Raw genomic sequence first — 6,607 nt, forward strand, 5'->3', positions numbered from 1 at the left:
ACAGACAGAGACTAAGAGAGAGAGAGAGAGAGAGAGAGAGAGAGAGAGAGAGAGAGATTAGGATGGCTTACAGGCTATGGTCCAGCTAGCTCCAACAATGGCTGTCTACCAACAGAAGGGCCAAGAATCCAGTAGTTGTTCATTCCACAAGACTGGATGTCTCAGCTGGTCTTCAGTATGTGCTGGAATCTTAAAGAGGTCATCTCTAATGCCAGTGAAGGAATGGACTTGCTAGCCAAAATGGGAGCAAGCAGGCAAAAGTAAAAGCTTCCTTCTTGTGTGTCATTTATATGGGCTGCTAGCAGGAGGCCGAGATTAGAGGTGGGTCTTCTCACCTTGAAAGATCCAGATTAAACTGCCTGACAGAGGTACACATACCTTTAATCCCAACACACAGACAGGCAGATTTCTGGCCAGGCTAGTTTACAGAGCAAGTTCCAGGACAGCCAGAACAACACAGAGACCCTCTCTGGGAAATCCAGAGGAGAAGGAGGAGAAGAGAAGGAAGGAGAGAAGAGGAGAAAGGAAGGAAGGAAGGAAGGAAGGAGGGAAGGAAGAAGGGGAGAAAGGAAGGAGAGACAAGGGAAAGGAGGAAAAGGAGAAGGAGGAGGAGAAGAAGAAAATCCCTCACAGGTGTGCCCAGCCACTATAATTTTAGTTAATTCTAGATGTGGTTAGGTTGACAAGAATATAGACATCACGCCGGGCGTGGTGGCGCACGCCTTTAATCCCAGCACTTGGGAGGCAGAGGCAGGCGGATTTCTGAGTTCGAGGCCAGCCTGATCTACAGAGTGAGTTCCAGGACCGCCAAGGCTACACAGAGAAACCCTGTCTCAAAAAACCAAAAAACCAAAAAAAAAAAAAAATATAGACATCACATGAGAGAAAGGTCAGTGAAGTCAGTTTAGCTACTAACAGGTCTATGCTTCTTGTGATATGTTAATAATGGGGAAGATGGGGAATTGGATATCATATAGCTTCCTGTAAATCCTGAAGTAAAAACTGCATATATGCTGGGATGTGGTCCCCTGGGAGAGAATTTGTTCAGAGTGGACATGGCTCTGGGTTCAATCTCCAAGGTTGCAAAAGGACACAAAACACTTTGTTCTTTGTTCTTCCACACTTGGCCACATTCAGTTCTTCTCCAGTTCTTCCATGTTTCAGCATTTGTCCAGAGACAAGAATGGTCTTTTACTCAAGGTCTTACCACCAAGGTAGGAAAGAAAGTTACTGTTGATACACTGTTTCCTTTCCCCAAACCTTTATCAAATCTTAGTCACATGCGATGCTCTTGCCTTTTAAAAATATCCCAGGGGCTGGAGAGAGGGCTTGGCAGTTAAGAGTGTTTACTGTGGCCAGGCAGTGGTGGCACATGCCTTAATCCCAGCACTTGGGAGACAGAGGCAGGTGGATTTCTGAGTTCCAGGCCAGCCTGGTCTACAGAGTGAGTTCCAGAACAGCCAGGGCTACACAGAGAAACCCTGTCTTGGAAAAAAAAAAGTGTTTACTGTGCTTGCTAAGGACCAAGGTTTAGTTTCCAGTACCCACACTGGGTAACTCACAACATCAGCTCCCTCTAGAGGGGATCTGGTGCCCTCTTCTGTCCTCTGCTGGTACCTTCACATTTGAGATTCACATAAACACACAAAGGCACATATACATAAGCACGTGCTGACACACATATAAATCTTTACGTAATATTCTGGTGAGTCAAGTTCACTGAGTAGCTTGTAGCTCAAAATTATCTATAATTCCAGTTGCAGGAGCTTGAATGCCTACCACTGACCTCCAGACACCAGGAACATACATACTACACAATACATACCTGTACATACCATGATCATAAAAAAATCTTTTAAAACCAGGCAGTCTAAGCACATACCTTTAATCCTAGAACTCAGGAGGCAGAGGCAGGTGGATGTCAATATCTTTTTCTTTCTTTTTTTTTTTGGGGGGGGGGTTTGTTTTGTTTTGTTTTGTTTTTCAAGACAGGGTTTCTCTGTGCAGCCCTGGCTGTCCTGGAACTCACTTTGTAGACCAGGCTGGCCTCGAACTCAGAAATTTGTCTGCCTCTGCCTCCCAAGTGCTGGGATTAAAGGTATGCGCCACCACCACCAGGCTTTGTTTTTTGTTTTTGAGACAGGGTTTCTCTGTGTAGCCGTGGTTGTCCTGGAACTCATTCTGTGGACCAGGCTGGCCTTTAACTCACAGAGATCTGCCTGCCTCTGTCTCCCTAGTGCTGGGACTAAAGGTTCGTGCCACCACTGCCCAGCTTTATTTTGACTTAAAAAAAAAAAAAAAAAAAAAGACAGTATGGTGTAATTCAAGCTAGCTTTGAACTCAGTATGTAATTGCTGGGCTTGCCTACAGATCTTCTCTCTGTGGTTCATCCGCTTACTAGTACTGTAACCATGACTCAGGGTGTCATTTCTCACCATCCTGGGCTGTTGGTAACACTTCCTTTAATATTTCATAGATCCTTGTATTCGTGCTTCATTTACTACCACCACCACCACCATCATCACCACCACCACCATCATCGTCGTCACCATCCATCAATGGCTCTAGGCATGGAAGGCCAGAGAGTCAGCATTCTTGGCTAAAGCATTCTCTAAGTGCTGAGTCACATTCTAGGTTAGTGCCCTAAAGCATTCTCTAAGCACTGAGTCACATTCTAGGTTAGTGCCCTATACCCCCAGCCCTTGAGGATTTTTTTTTTAAAGATTTTATTTTTATTTATTTTATATGTATGCATACACTGTAGCTGTACAGATGGCCATGTGTGTGGCTGCTGTTGATCTCAGGACCTCTGCCGGCCCTACTCGCTCCGGCCAGCTCACTTGGGCCCCACTGGCTCCAGTCCCACTTGCTCCAGTGTAATTTACTGCAGCTGTCTTCAGATGCACCAGAAGATGTCCGATCTCACTAGGGGTAGTTGTGAGCCACCATGTGGTTGCTGGGATCCGAACTCAGGACCTTCGGAAGAGCAGTCAGTGCTCTTACCCGCTGAGCCATCTCGCCAGCCCAAGCCCTTGAGGATTTTGTTTTTAAATTATTTTATGTACGTGAGTACACTGTAGCTGTCTTCAGACACACCAGAAGAGGGTGTCAGATCCCATCACAGATGGTTTGAGCCACCATGTGGTTTCTGGGAATTGAACTCAGGACCTTTGGAAGAGCAGGCAGTGCTCTTAACCACTGAGCCATCTCTCCAACCCCTTTGAGGGCTTATTAGCATGCCTTTTTGCAAATGTCCTCAGCCCTAGGGCTGCTGTGATGGAAACAATAGTCTGTCCTCACTCTGGGTGGGCAGACATTACACTGATAGTTACTGAAGGTTGCAAAGACCCAACCAAACACTGGCCATGGTGGCCTTCTGATGTCTACAGGAGATAGTCCCTGCCCAGAGAGCTTCTGAAGGCCTGAGTTTATTTTACCAGCATCTGCCAGCTCTTCTCCTGGCTGGGACTCTGTGAGGAGCTGAGAGATTCACCTGTGATGTGGACAAAGCCTCTGACAGCCCACCCGGAGCCAGAAAGATGGCTCATCTGGTAACGGTGCTTGCCCTCAACCTGACAGCTAAGTTGAATCCCAGAACCCAGGTGGTGTAAAAAGGGAATTCTCCGCGTTGTCCTCTGAACTCAAAGTAGGCATGATAGAAGAAAAGGGGAAGAAGGGAGAGGCGGAGGAAGAACCGGGGCAGGAAAAGGTTAGCAGAGATTTGAATGACAGAAAAGGAGCTGGTGAAGTACTGTGTGGGGTAACTTCCTAAGTGTTAAGTGAGATGGTTCTTGGTCAGATCTGTCTTTGGATAGAACCCTTGAGTGCTCTGAGGGTGGCAAATTCAGGCTTGGTTGCTGAGGGTAAAGTTTGAAAACCAAGGGGGAGATGTCAGGTCAGGTGGCTGTGCAGCTTCCATACTGGAGAGAGATAGGGAAACTATGTCCAAAAAAGCCCAGGGTTTTAAATCTAGATGGGGACTCACAGTAGATTACAACTGGAGGAGGTTTGGGCACTTGTACTGCATCCAATTTGCTGGGGGAGGCTGGAGGTCAGAAGAGAAAGGCATGGGTGTGCAGAGTGAGGATGTCCTTGCTCATCTCTAAGTGGGCCACACATACCTGGAAGGACCCTGCCTTGCATGTGCGTGTATGTCTAGGGGAGGGAACCATGTCACTACCAGGGACCTTGGCGGTTGCTCCCCTCCAGGAGTACAGGGGGCTGGTCTGCTGCTGTTTGTATTCAAATGTTAAATTCTGCACCCCAAGTTCTTCTTGCTCCAAGACTAGTGGACCCTCACGGATACACTCCAGCCTTTGTTATGTTATGTTATACTCCCCGAGTTAGCTGGTCAATAAAAGGCTAAGGCCTGTGGGCAATAGATAGAGGTAGGCAGATGTTCAGTTACCTGGCTGGAGGTGGCAGATAGAAGACGGAGAGAAAAGAAGGACATGGAGAGGGGAGGAAGCCTCCATGAGAGGAGGTGGATCATGAGCACGTGGCCAGGAGAACCGGCAAGTAACAAGGGACATATGGCTGGGATGTAAGTTAGAATAACTCAAAACCTGCCCAATCTGGGCTTACAGCTTATAAATAAAATACCTGGATTGTGTGTGCGTTTTATATGCGCTAATTAGAATATACTTTATTTTACTGGAGGGAGACACTGCTATCCGCCAGCAGAGTGCAAATTCAGCCCCTGCAGTTTCGGGTGTGACCTGACTGTTTCTGACTTCCAGGGTGGCCTTGAGAGAGGCAGAGTGGGTGGGGCCCTGGCCTCAGACACTGTGCCCAGTGTGTACACTCTCTTGGAATCCCCAGAAATCTCTATGAGGTAGAGACCAGCGTGTCCTTTTAGCAGAGAAGGAGGCCTAGGTGCAGAGCCCAGCTGGCACTTTCAGTCTGTAGAGTGAACTCAGACAGTCCCTCGGGAATATAGTGAATTGCTTCTTGCTCAGTACCTTGCAAGAACTCCCATCTGTGGATACAGAAATGAGGTTAGAACCCAGCTGTGGTATTTCATGCTCATAATCTCAGCACTTGAGAGGCTGAGATAGGACAGTTGTTGAGTTCGAGACCAGGCTGGATTACATGAAGACCTGCCTTTTAAGAGGGGAGTGTGCTGGAGAGCGGTGGCTCCTCCGTTAAGAACTGCTCTCTCAGAGGACTCGAGTTTGATTCCCAGTACAAGTGGTAACAACTGTTTCTAATTCCACATCAAGAGCATTCAAAACCTTTTTGTTGGTCTTCAGGAGCACCAGGCACGCACGCGGTACACAGACACATACACTCAGTCGAAACACCCATACACATAAAATAAATACCAAAAAAAAAAAAAAAAAAAAAAAAAAAAAAAAAAAAAAAAAAAAAAGCAAAGCATTTAAATGAATAGTCACAGTACACAACTGTGCCCAGCCAGGTCATTGGAACACAGAAGCAGGGGTTATCTACAACGTGCAGGCTTATGTCAACGGTCCCATTTTACAGACCAGGAAATATAAGTCTGGAAGTGGGACCACACCCGTCCTTCCCAATCACTCCAGAGCAGAGGGTCCAAGGCTCCCGTAATGCCTCCCTCTGCTGGCTCTTTCTCTTGGGTGGAGCTTCTGCGTGTGAAGCGCACCGTCCTTTTCCGCTTCAGGTTCTGTCTGTACCGTTTAGGCCTTCTGTTCTGCCTTAGGCTGCTGGCTGCCCCTCCTGGAGCAGCCCCCAAGTGCTCAAGGGGGCGTGACCCACACACAGTGGGCTTGGCGAGTGTGTAGAGGCCTTGTGTAGTGTCTCCTGCACCTCACCCCAGGTGATTCTCTTTGCCGCTTACTTCCTGAAGCTGTCCCTTTTGGAAGCTGAGGCTGCACAAGCTACACATAGGAACCAGGTCATCAAGCAGCTGTGACTCTGAGCCTGGCAAACCATGGGTGCTCGACAGAGTGAGCTCCAGACATGGCCCAGAGCTCTACAGGTGATGGTCTTGGCCGAGGGTATAGTGTCTTGACGCTCTCGGGCACCAAGTAATACCTGCCTAGTTACTGTCCTCACCATCTATGAGATAAGAGAAAATTATAGGAACAACACTTTACTTTTCTGATTTGGTAAAAATGTGTCTTTTTTTGCCTAGGTTTAGGGATCCATTTGTCTTTCTCTGGGGATGATTGTGCATTCTTGGGGACTCTCAACCTGGCCTCAGGGTGCTTTTCCTTAGAATCCCCCAATGAGGGGCTGGGGGTGTGGCTCAGTGGTAGAGCCCCTGCCTAGAATCCCTCAGAGAGGGCTGGGGGCATGGCTCAGTGGAACAAGCTGGAAGCCTCAGGTTCTATCTACCCCTCTGCAACCTTACCCTCTTCCTATACTCAGGGTAGAGTAAATGTCGACATTCAGTTCCACTTTACCTTCCCTTGGATTCTGGCTCCCTCTAGCCGCATCCTAAGAGAAGAATAAGATGTGGCTGCTGTTCCTTGGTACCCTCTAGTCCCAACCTGCCCCAGCCACTCCCAACTCCAGGGACTTATATCAACCTGTCTTTTTAGCTCAAACTTCTAGTTAACTTTCCTGCTTCACTGTTTAATTTTTCTCTGTGGAGTTCCCTGGAACTGGAGCCCCTGGAGCTGTG

The sequence above is a fragment of the Mastomys coucha genome, unplaced genomic scaffold (genome assembly GCF_008632895.1).
Source record: "Mastomys coucha isolate ucsf_1 unplaced genomic scaffold, UCSF_Mcou_1 pScaffold21, whole genome shotgun sequence".
Classification (NCBI taxonomy): domain Eukaryota; kingdom Metazoa; phylum Chordata; class Mammalia; order Rodentia; family Muridae; genus Mastomys; species Mastomys coucha.